The following is a 12,262-nucleotide window of genomic DNA, read 5'->3' as shown; positions in this document are numbered from 1 at the left end:
ACATAATGGAATAATATTTGCACGCTTCCAATCTTTTGCAGTTTTTTCCCATTTGCAGTGAATTCAAAAAACATCACTGATTTATATACATACTCACACACCTCTTTAAGCACTCCACGATAAATATTGTCTGGTCATGGATTAGATTTGAGGTGATTTCAGGAAGCTCTTCTTCCTCTAAATTTCTCAATAATTTCTGAATAAACTATCTCTTTGGCAGCTCCTTCTATTGCTGTCAAGTTATCAGCTTCTTCACAGTGTAAACTTCAAAGAAATACAAGTTTAGAACATTTTCTGTTTGACTGTGTGTATAATTTAGCTTGTTTGTGACAAGTATGGGCTATGAGGAAAGACACATAAACTCAAAGAATAAATTATCAAGTAGCGCAAGACTTTCAAAGACCTTCAAATCTAGATATTACTTCTGAGAAATTAGGTGAGCAGGAATAGCAAACTTGTTCCACTGAATGGCTTGTTCTCATCAAATTTGTAAGAATGTTTTTTTGGTCTACTGCCTTTTATGCATTTGCAAAGTTTCATAGTGCTTTTTCTTTTTATTTATTTATTAATTTTTAGTGACTGGCATGGAATTATCCAGCAATTTTAATACGCTTTCTCTCCAGCACAATAAAATTTTGCCTTAAGTAGGAAGACATGGCAGCCTGCCAGAACACCCAAAAAAACAGAAAAGTGCAACCAAAGGTGCGCTAATTTACTTAATAATTATGCTCACTTGAGACAAAACACTAAAATAAGACTGTTCCTAAATAAAAATATGTTTGCCAAAATAAAAAAGCCATGTAATGATTCAGTTGGTTAGTTGCTGACTTGTTCATATGACAGGCACAAATTGTATGTTCTTTTAATAATTTATATACTCTCACTAGCTTTCTTTATTTCTTAGGTAATGATGGACATACATTGTGAATATGATTTGTATTATTGAAATGCTCTAACCTAACTTCCAGTTTTATTACTGGGCAGCAAATATACAGGCGATAAGAACCTGAACCTGAAATAGAAGAACATACACAGGCATGGACTGCAATAGAAGTAAAATCCTGCAGTACTTCTTTGTATTCCTTGCTCTGTGCTCCAATAAACACACGTTATCGGCAATACACTAATAACCCAATTGTGCTCCACTCACTTAGAATCTGGAACCAATGTAGAAAGCATTTTAAGACGGAGAAGCTTCTTTCTGTGGCACCCCTGCAAAAGAACCACCTCTTTCAACCTTCACAAACATATGCAGTTTTTAATATCTGGAAAAAATTTGGAATTAACTTGCTTAGAGATCTTTATATAGACAACATCTTTGCATCCTATGAACAATTACATTCCAAATTTAACATTCCAGCTACACATTTCTTTCACTATCTTCAAATCAGGAACTTTGTTAAACAGAACCTTCCAGATTTTCGTCATCTTGCACCCTCATCCATGCTGGAAAAAATATTGCTCAATCTCAAGGACTTAGACACCATCTCTACAATATATAAAATCATTTTACAATCCCTCCCTTTCAAAGATCCAAGAGGACACTGGGAAAAAGATCTCTCAATTAATATATCAGAAAAGGAGTGGAAAGTAGCAATGCAGAGAATTCACTGGAGCTCCATATGCGCAAAGCATACAATTATACAACTTAAAATTATTTATCGAGCACATCTGTCTCGACTAAAACTCTCCAAAATGTTTCCAGGGCGTGATCCAACCTGCGAACGTTGCAGTCAAGTCCCAGCCTCACTGGGTCACATGTTCTGGTCCTGCACCAAATTAACATTATTCTGGACAAAAATTTTTAATTACTTTTCAGACAGCCTTGGACTCACAATCCCTCCTAACCCATTAACAGCTGTGTTTGGGGTTCTTCCAGAGGGGCTTAAAGTGGAGAAGGACAAACAAATTGTGATTGCATTCACTACACTGTTGGCACGCAGACTTATTCTGATAAACTGGAAGAACCCAAACTCTCCTCTTTTAAGTTAGTGGGAAACCGATGTGTTATACTATTTGAAATTGGAAAATATCAAATACTCAGAGGATCCGTACAGACTTTTTTCAAAACATGGCAGGATCTAATCAGTAATATTTTAAAATAGGTTCATAAAGCACAGAGAATTTATTAATTTAGGTATGTTTACAAGCCTTAAATTTCACGCGGTTTGGCTTGCTCTCTCTCTCTCAGGGGTGGGGATCGATCTGTTCTTAACTCAATTTTACTTTGTGTAAAAACTTGATTGATTTGTATGGATTGCAATAAAGTTAATAAAGAAAAAAAAATATTGAAATGCTTATGGATTATTTACTGGATCATTTAGGTGAATCAGATCAAAAACAAAACTAACAAAAGTGAGTGGTGTAGCATTAGCTCTTGAAATTACTTTGACTCTGCTTCTGCTGCTGACTAGGGTGCTACATACATGAAATTCACAAGGTCTTCCTGAATTCACACTGACTCCATTGTTTAAAGAGATGCTGTTGAGCTAAAGGCCATTATTTAAATAGCCGTTGATAGTTGTGTGAGTATTGATATAGGTGTGAATATGCCCTGTGACAGACTGGTGTATTGTGCCCACAAATTCTGATATATGACTATTCTATAAGATGGTTAAGATAGATAAGTTCACAAATTTGTAAGTGCTTTTTACTATGAATTTTATTAAATTTCAAAAATGTGTACAGTGCACTGTAATTGAGATATCTGACTATATAATCGATGCATTGGGAGCAGAGTTTATTCATACAAACGGTCAGACAGACATGACAACTGCAGCTGCTACTTTTTGGATGATGCGCAAGCAAAATTAAAAAGAGTTAAAGCATGTGAGGTCAGAATTTAAAAAAAATGTAAAGAATAATCCTAAAACACCTTTAGTTTAGTAAGGTGCTTATAAAACTACATCTCCCATAATGACGACAGTAAAATTACATCCAGTGACACAAGCAAACCAAAAATTACTTCATCAACACACACCGATATGGATATGTACATTTAAAGAAAAACAATAAAAATAACATAAAATAATATGTTCTCCATGCTATGCTTCTAATCCATATGTGAGGGTCCTGTTAACCTCCTTGGTGTTGTTATGCAATGATCTGCTTTACAGTATCAAGTCCAAATAACTCTCGGGACAGTTCTCAGCTGCCGTCTAGTGGATGAAATAACATTATGCTTCAAAATATCATGAATATTACCATGAGTTGTGACACTCTAATGTAACTCATCAACATTTTTGACTCAGTTTTCCAGAGAAGGAAAGGAAGCTACAGATGTGTGACATTGCAAGTAACTTTGGATAAATTGTCAATAATGTACAATGTGGAGTCAGATTTAGACTTGAGATTAACAACAAATTTGATCATGCAACTTTAATACATTCTTGTGCAAAATAAATTTTGAAATTCATCAATATATACTGTATACAGTAAAATACTGTAAAGTTGATAATTTTATCACAATAAATTAACAATGTTAATTGTAGCAGTTTATCATATGCTGAATACCTTTGTATTAACAAAGTTTAAATGCACATGTACAGTACATTTAACACTGGTATTTAATTCCGCTGACATTTCTTATTATCCTTACTGGAGTTGATAGCACTGTTAAATCGTTAGTTAAGCATAAATATCAAATATGTGCTTTAATAACCTGTGACCCCAATGTGCTTTAATAACGTGTGATTTTAAACATTGATGAAGTCGTCTCCTTAATCTGTGGTAGGTGTTCCTACTTGTTTTTAGATGTACAGGGTACTAAGAGCAGGACTAGCAAGTAATGTTACTTTGAGCTCTGGATTAAGTGCTCTCTTTTTTTCCTTGTGCTCTTGGGAGTCTCTGTTCTCATTCTAAAACCACATAATACTTAGATTGCTGTTGACATAAGTGATAATTAATATAACCTTCTAAATCCAATCCAAGGACACAAGGAAGGTTGAACCTATCCTGGCAGCACTGGGTTCAAGGCAGCAAGGATCCCTGCACAGGGTGTCTGTCCAATGAAAGGCTCATTCACGTAGGCATGCACATGGGGTCAGTTTAGAAATGCCAAAAAACATAATATGTACATCTTTGGGGATGTTGGTGGAAAGATCCGAGTACCTGGAGGTAACACCATGCAAAGAAGGGGAGAATGTGGAATTTCTTCATGGATGTGAGATTTGAACCCAGGACAACAGTAGCATAAGCACTACACTGTTGTTCCAGCCTAAGTGATGATTTGTTGGTCTATATGCTCAGAAGATAAAATAAATATCAAAATAAAACACGTGCATAATTAAGATAAATAAAAATATTAAGTAATAATACAAGATCAAGAGCTAATCTCAGACTTTAAGTTGACCTGCTTGTCTCCATTTTCCCAAATTGTAAAATTTTAAATCAGGTAATAAGGATTTGTTAATCTAGGATTTGTTTACTGTCATTTTACCATACATTGTCTTGGTCTTCTACATTGTTTTTGAAAATAGGATTTCTTTATTATTCATTATATTTTAATATGCACCTCAAAACAACAGATTCAGAAATTTAAAAAGGTACAAGAAAATGTTCTCCATCTCTCTTCTCCATAGACTTAAACTCTTGTCAAAAACTAATTTGTAAAAATGTATACAATCATATCTAATCACCTTTACAAAGTAAAATCCACTCCTGTCATTTGAACATTCAGGATAACAGAATTAGAAAAAAGAAAAGAAAATTCCGCAAACTCTTTTTCAATACAGGTGGAGGCAAACAAATCCAGCAATTGACATTATGGACATGAAATGAATTAATTTTAATTAAAGTCACTTTGTCCAGTTTGTCATACAGAGTAGGAGACTGTCCTAGTTGAATCAAGATGGAGCCAACTCCAGTTAGGGACAAACTGTAATTGACTTTCTGCAATTAAAACTGATGTCTTTGTGAAGTACGTTTTATAAATCTATAAGCAGTATATTACCCCAATGAAAATAAATCAACCACTTGATATCTTACAGAATACATATAATCTATAACAAAACATCTTGCTTGTCCTTATAAAAAGCAGCAGCTGTAATGATGAATTCTCCAGAAAAGAATTTAGTGAGTACCATCATATCAAACAAAACTTTGGTGAGATGCCATTAAAATCTTCATCTTGGATCTAATCACAGGAATTGAGATCAGGGTAATAGAAACATAAGCCTGGCCGGGCAGTACATACCACTACATGGAACTCTATATCTCATCATTAATTACTGAAAATGAGAAAGAAAAAGCAAATCATTGAAAATGAGGAGGAAATAGCAAATGAACTGATCAAATATTTCACCCAAATATTTTTTAATTTAACAAACAAAAAGTGAACGCCAGGCTCTCAGTTCATAGATTTTAAAATAGAAGAGTGAGATGTACGTCAAGTCCTTGATACATTGAAGACTAATAAAACTCCTGCACCTGCCGGAATTTTAACTATTGTATTAAAAGAAACGGAAGATGTCATTTAGGCATATTTCAGCAGTCATTTGAGACAGGAGAAATACCTTTAGGACTTGAAAGTTACAAATGTTAATTCACTCTTCAAGAAGGGAGACAAAATGGCTCATGGTAATTACAGACCAACAAGTCTTACTTCTTTACCATGCAAAATTATGGAAAATATAATAAGAAATAAATTTTAAAATCCCTTTATGAAAGTAATATGCAAAATGAGAGCCAGCATGGGTTTATGAGGGAAAGATCTTTCCAAAACAATCTTTTTGAACAGGCAACTGGAATAGTTGACAAAAAAGCATAAGATATAATGTACAGTATTTAGACAAAGCCAAAAAGCCTTTGATACAGTCCCATACCAAAGATTAATTCTGAAAGTAGAAACTGTAGACATACGAGTTAACCTACAAATCTGCATCACAAATTGATTAACTGACAGTAGACAAAGAGCAAAAATATTACAGGAGAATGCTCCATGTGAGTGAGGTCATCAGTGAATTCCTTCAGGGGTCTGTCCTCAGACTGTTACTTTACATTAATGACATTGATTCTGCTGTAGTTAGTAAACTTGTGAAATTCACAGATGACACTAAAATTGGAGGAAAACCAGGCAGTGAGGAAGCAGCAGAACCAATTTAAAAAGTCCTGGAAATGCTTCAGAACTGAGCAGACACTTGGAAAATGGAATATAATGTAGAAAAATGCAAAGTGCTACACATGGGCAAAATACCAGGTGGGAGACACGGTCCTAAAAGAAGCAAACTCTGAAAAGAATTTAAGGATTTATGCTGACACAGCACTTTCATCACCAAGGCAATGTGCAGAAGTGATTAAAATGGCAAATAAAATGTTAGATTATATTGTAAAAATTGAGGGAGGTTATCCTCAGACTGTATGATGCATTAGTAAGAGGACATCTGGAGCATTGCGTGCAGTTCTGGACATGTAGTTGAAGCAGAAACCTAGACAACCTTTAAGGACTATCTGGATTGAGACAGCTGAGCTATTAGCTAAACAAACAGGCCTCATGGACTTAATGGTCTCGTCTCGTTTGTCACATTTCATACGTTCTTATGCACAGTTCATAGAGGAGATTAAATTCTTCTTACATTAAATCAAAGTATTTCAAGTCCAAATTTCCAGGTTACGAGAGATACCTATGAAGAGAAATAGTTAACCAATAAGAATTAAATCAAGATAAATAAAGTGTATATGTGTGTACGGATAGCCCTCTCCTGTCCAAAGCACTACCTAGAGCACTGAAGAGAGTTGCATACTATTTATAAGAGCCAAACTTAAAATGTTTAGAAATGCTTAATTTCAATAACAGAATATCAGGTTTTTAAATTTACTTAGAATATGGTCTAATCTTTTACCCCCTGTAAGTTAATATGAAACACAACTTTCTTTGCTTTATCTGTAAAACAGAGCATTCATTGAGCTAGTTTGGAAATAGTCTCATTGCTAGCATGGACTGTTGAACAAGTCTGCAGATGGCACACTGGCATACAGTTTTCTGACTGTTTTTAATATGAACATTTGAAAGTATGACTGTATGACCAAACTCACAGAAACATGAATTAAGATAAGTAAGACTTAAACAGAACTTTCTTTAAACAAGAACCTTTCTTTTCTTTGATACCAACTTTTTCTCTATTTTTGTGTGAATTGTTTTGCTTTGAAATTTTAGTAAAACTTTTAAAACAAAGATATTTGGTCTGTGGAATTATTTGAAAACGTGTCACACAAGTGCTAGAACTGTCCTATGAAGCAAACTTAAAGCTGCAGAACTTTGGTAATGGTATAAATGCAGCTACGCCACTGAAAAACTTTACCAATTATTATTTCCTTAAATGAAAAAAGTAAAACAGAAAAGACATATGTCACATATGAAAATCAGCCAAAGAAAGCCAGTAATTATAACTGAAGGCTGTATTTTTATAAACAAGCTCCACATTCGAAACATTCTTGTCTTGTGTACAAAGATTAGACAAGCGTCCAAACAGAAAACAGGCACACTTCCTCCTACCCATTTATTTAAAACTATAGTCCATCCATCCATCCATCCTCTTCCGCTTATCCGAGGTCGGGTCGCGGGGGCAGCAGCTTAAGCAGAGAGGCCCAGACTTCCCTCTCCCCGGCCACTTCTTCCAGCTCTTCTGGGAGAATCCCAAGGTGTTCCCAGGCCACCCGGGAGACATAGTCCCTCCAGCGTGTCCTGGGTCTTCCCGGGGCCTCCTCCTGGTTGGACATGCCCGGAACACCTCACCAGGGAGGCGTCCAGGAGGCATCCTGATCAGATGCCCGAGCCACCTCATCTGACTCCTCTCGATGCGGAGGAGCAGCGGCTCTACTCTGAGCCCCTCCCGGATGACTGAGCTTCTCACCCTATCTTTCAGGGAAAGCCCAGACACCCTGTGGAGGAAACTCATTTCGGCTGCTTGTATTCGCGATCTCGTTCTTTCGGTCACTACCCATAGCTCATGACCATAGGTGAGGGTAGGAGCGTAGATCGACTGGTAAATTGAGAGCTTTGCCTTACGGCTCAGCTCCTTTTCACCATGACAGACCGATGCAGAGCCCACATCACTGCGGATGCCGCACCGATCCGCCTGTCGATCTCACGCTCCATTCTTCCCTCACTCGTGAACAAGACCCCGAGATACTTGAACTCCTCCACTTGGGGCAGGATCTCGCTCCCAACCCTGAGAGGGCACTCCACCCTTTTCCGGCTGAGGACCATGCTCTCAGATTTGGAGGTGCTGATTCTCATCCCAGCCGCTTCACACTCAGCTGCGAACCGCTCCAGAGAGAGCTGAAGATCACGGCCTGATGAAGCAAACAGGACAACATCATCTGCAAAAAGCAGTGACCCAATCCTGAGTCCACCAAACCGGACCCCTTCAACACCCTGGCTGCGCCTAGAAATTCTGTCCATAAAAGTTATGAACAGAATCGGTGACAAAGGGCAGCCCTGGCCCTTTGTCACCGATAAAACTATAGTAGGGCAGTCATAGTTTTTATGACAGGGGTCTGGAAGCAAACAGGATTGTAATAATTCAATAATGTCTCAACTATTAATGAAAATTAATCAGAATCAGATCTTTGTATTTGTGGGTGTGAATGCTGTTTATTGTTCTCCTAATCCTTTTTTATTGAACGCAATGTTGGCTCATGAGACATGACGTAACATAAGGTGCTACGTCAGAGTTAGCAATCCTGTTAACTGAGCAATATTTGTAAAGCCTTTTAAACAACTCATTGGCAACATAGAAATGGAAAAATGTCTACTTTGCAGAGGGGAGGTATGTGGGTGTGCGATTGATTGTTGATGTCTTTGTTTTTTCTGGTTCATTGCCATAAGCAACAGTGTATAAGAGATAGAAACTCTTAAGTTTTAAACAACACATTTGCCACTGTAAAGGCGCTGTGTTTCGAACTTTAAGAAACGCTCAGATATTCAAATGAGTCTGCTGCAATAGGCGACTCACTTTTTCACTAAATGCAATATATTTGTAATAAGGTGTGTCCAGCAGTTCTTCTCTGTCCGTCTCCCTGTAGAGATTTAACTTGTGTCTTCTGATGGTGTGCCTATGGAAATTTTTCATCAAATACTTTCTTTCAGGGCTCCTAATAGCAGGTTTTCAATTCCTAACAGGTTTACAATATATTGCTTTTCTGCACACTGTTCAGCCTGCCAACGGATAATCTAGAATTGATTGTTATTTAATTTGCAATGTTTTTGTATGTCATCTATAATATTTAGCACACCTTATTATTCTGCTGTGATTCAGCAAAAAGCGGGTTTAACCTTGCTCTACTTCACTTGATCACTGAATAAATCAAGGTATTGTTAAAAAGCTTTCCCTTGTGTTCCAGAGTGACAGATCAAGGTCCACATTATTTAAAACACACCAGGGAATCTGTGTTTGAACAAGCCACTATGATGCAGGAAAGCCAGGGATTAGGCTCTCTAGTGCAACTGGAAAGCTGCCCATCATTACAGAACCATCTGGTTTAAAATGTGAATAACTGCTGTTTCCATGATAACATGAATCTAGTCAGGGAGTAGGAATTAGTGAAGGAGCTTAAAATGAATTGCAACTGTCTGCTGATTGAAATAAACTGATTTTTTTTTGCCAAAATGGACATTTAACTAACATTAATTGGTCAGTCCAATACTTGGAAAACATTGTTGCATATGGCTGAAAAAGGGTGAAGGCACACAAGGTGGTCACCATGATGCAATGTATAATAAATTTAGTGTCATTTTGTTTAAAACACAGAGGAAAAATCAATCAATAAAAAGCTTTGCTGGGAGTACAAAAATAGTTTCAGGAATGTAACTTATTTTAAGAGCTTAGCTATTAAATTTACTTTGCTTAGCTGAATTGAAAGGCAACGTGCACATTTTAATATTAAAAACAGCAAACAGATATACCTGGGTATTCTTGGGCATTAGAATGGGTTTGTGGGTACACATAACGTGATCATTTATCTGTCCGTCTCTCTGAGTAATCACAGACACACATTTCTGTCCAACAATGGCTAATAAACTCGAGACTCCAGTAGCCACTCTGGAACAGCTTTGTAAAAATGGCCTGAAGTTGGTGCAGTTTTCCCAATAGCTAACTGAAATTCATCTGGGACTTGCAGTCCTACAGAGTTCTGAAGATACGACTTTCTGATTCACTTAGTTGGAGCCGGTATTTTGCAGGGAACACACGATCCTTGAAAACAACATTCTTTATTCTCAAGCATAATGCTAGCCCCAAATACCCACACACACCTCAAAAGAGGTGGCAGACGACAAAATATGCAAACATTAGAGAACAAAAAATATTTTGGTTACCTTTTAATGCTGACTAGCTCTGCTTCCTGCCATTTTTAAAATGTTGCTGTAAAGTCTATTTTACGGTCATCTGACCAAGTGACATAGAGTTGCCAATGAGAGAAGCAGTTTGTCTACTGACAAACAAAATCTCAAAGGGAATTGGAGTGCTTTGAAGTGGAAGTGGTAATCTGATTGGGATGAGAAGAATCTGCGGTATCAATATGGATTCTCCTCGATCACATCTGTTCCACTGTCATTTATGGTCAACCAATCACCTTTAAAGTTAGCTATTGAAATCATAAAGGAGGGATTTAATGCTCAACAGGATGATATCAGATTTGAGTTATCTTTCAGTTTTCATGGAAATATGTACATCTGTTTTTGACTGCTGCAATGGACTGGCACCCTCTCTATGGTTTGTTCCTGCCTCGCACCCTGAGCTAGCTGCCTGCCCCATGGTATTGGCCTGGATTCTTTAAGGAACATATACAAATCCATCCATACATACAGTACATACAAAGCGATGACAACTCAAATTTATTTGCCAGCTTCTCCAAATTGGAGAAATTCCTAAAGACTGTAGGCTAGCATATCTGATCCCATTGTATTCAAAGGGTTACCAACCTGATCCAAGCAACTATACACTCAGCTCAACTCAACTTGTCATTCATCTACATACATAGTATAAGGCTGAATGCAATTTTGTTCTTTACAGTCCCCGGTGCATAGGCAAAACATTTAACATACACCATAACATTACCAAGACCAGTGCAACAATACAATGTAACAAAACAAAAGAAACAGGACTGTGCAGCTCGAACAATACTCAATATCCATAGTCAAGTGCAGAGTGTAAAGTGACTGTACATAATTAGGGGAATGACCCTTGTAGGAGTTAAGAAATCTGACAGTTTGGGGAAAAAAGCTGTTATAGGACCTGGATGTGATGGTCCTTATGCTGAAGTATGTTCTACCTAATGGAAGGAGGTGAAACAGTATGTCTTCCACAATGGTGGAGGCTCTACACAGGCAGGGTGTTTGAAAAATGTCCTGGATTGAGGTGAGGGAGTAAGCTTAACATGCATAAAATGTAAATTAATGGAAGGAATTATTAAAGAAAAGATTGAGCAGCACATGTCTAGAGCAGTCAGCATGGGTTCCGTCAAGGAGGGTCGTGTTTCACTAATATGTCGGAATTCTGTAAGGAAGCAACAAAAGGATACAATCAGAGAGGTGCATCTAATCTTATTTAGCATCATTTCAGAAGGCTTTTGATAAGGTACCACATGAAAGGTTAGTGATTAAATTTAAAGAAGTTGAAATTCAGGGCACGGGATACAGGAATCAGTGATGGGGCGGCTGCTGTTTTTAATATACATAAATGATCTGTATAAGAATATAAGTAACAAGCTAGTTAAGTTTGCAGAAGACACCAAATTTGGTGGATGGGCAGATAATGTGAAATTAGCTCAATTGTTATGCAGGACTTGGGTAGCATAAGGGCTTGGACAGATTTTTGGAAGATGAAATTTAATGTAAAGTAAATATAAGGTAAAAATTAAATACAAAATGGGATGACTAAAACTTGACAAAACACCTTATGAAAAGGACCTAGTGGATACAGTGGCCTCATCACTGTTTACATCCAGGCAGTGTACAGAAGTGATTGAGAAAGCTAATAGGATAGTAGATAATGTAATTCAATGCGTGGAGTACATGTAAAAGAAGGTTATGCTTAAGTTTTATTACACACTAGTGAAGGTCTGCCTGGAGTACTGTGTTCAGTCTTGGTAGACATATTACAAAAAAGACATGGCAGAACCAGATTAAGTCAAGAGAAGAGCAACTAGCCTAATTTCCAGTACTAAGAGGTAGGAGTTATAGAGGAGAGATTGAAGGAGTTGAACCTTTTTAGTTTAAGCAAAGGGAGATAAGAGGTGACATGACTGAAGTGTTTAAAAATAT

The 12,262-nt window shown here is 37.1% G+C and overlaps 1 protein-coding gene across 1 annotated transcript in view; it reads right to left on the bottom strand.

The window, feature by feature from the left end:
• Window positions 1-12,262, bottom strand: part of LOC120532245 (sodium channel protein type 1 subunit alpha-like) — a 112,272-nt gene that overhangs the window by 13,898 nt on the left and 86,112 nt on the right. The gene's annotated exons all lie outside the window — the stretch shown is intronic.

The sequence above is a fragment of the Polypterus senegalus genome, chromosome 7, assembly GCF_016835505.1.
Source record: "Polypterus senegalus isolate Bchr_013 chromosome 7, ASM1683550v1, whole genome shotgun sequence".
Taxonomy (NCBI): domain Eukaryota; kingdom Metazoa; phylum Chordata; class Cladistia; order Polypteriformes; family Polypteridae; genus Polypterus; species Polypterus senegalus.
This window is presented reverse-complemented; position numbering and strand designations above follow the sequence as displayed.